Genomic DNA, 865 nt, shown 5'->3' on the forward strand with positions numbered 1-865 from the left:
TGTAAGGGTGACCGCCATGGGCTTAAAGCCTTTCGGCAAGGGTCAATTTCTTCCATTTTAGCGAACGTTTGTTTAGCGGCTTCCAAATGACCCGAGGCCAGACACATGAATCTGGCAAACACTGGGGGCCCCGTCGTCTTGATATGGTGATAAATACTTTGATTGGTGGGAATCATAGGCGTTTGGCGAAGTTCTGATCTGAAGATTTCCGAGTACGACATGAGGAGGTGGGCACAGGGATCCATGGGTACACTGATGTGTAGTGTGAGGTCGAACGGGGAGGGTTGAAGAGGTGTCAACGAGTAAGAGTCTGCGTTGACTAAACGTCGATGTGCCACATCAACCAGGACGGGGAAATGGGAGAGGAAAGCAGCATGAAGTAATGGCGATGTTACGTCGGCAACGAGGAACTTTCAAAGGTATTTCGCGTTCCCAAACAATAGTGCGAGTGTCTCGTACCCATGGGTAGGGATCTCAGATCTATTGGCAGCTACCAGGTGGATGTTAGCAGGATTAGATTGACTATGCCATGTCCTCGATAGAGACATTGGTAGAATGGAACAGCTAGCCCTAGTGTCTATGAAAAATTGTAGACTTTCATCTGCATCAAGTAAAAAAAAAAAAAAAAGAGAATAGTGGCAGGGGCGGCCACCACCACAAGCTACGGCCTACTTACAAATATTTTAGCCACATACAACTGTCTGCATATTTATTTGGAGAGGTAGAATCAGAGCTGCAGCTGATGTACGTCAGTAAGTGGATGTAGAGGTCGTTGGTTGGGGTGCGAGTGAGGGGCGGCATACATGGGTGGTGGATGGCTTTGTCAACCATATGATATGTCACGTGGCGGGCGTCTATGTCCTAC

The sequence above is a fragment of the Palaemon carinicauda genome, chromosome 27, assembly GCF_036898095.1.
Source record: "Palaemon carinicauda isolate YSFRI2023 chromosome 27, ASM3689809v2, whole genome shotgun sequence".
Classification (NCBI taxonomy): Eukaryota; Metazoa; Arthropoda; class Malacostraca; order Decapoda; family Palaemonidae; genus Palaemon; species Palaemon carinicauda.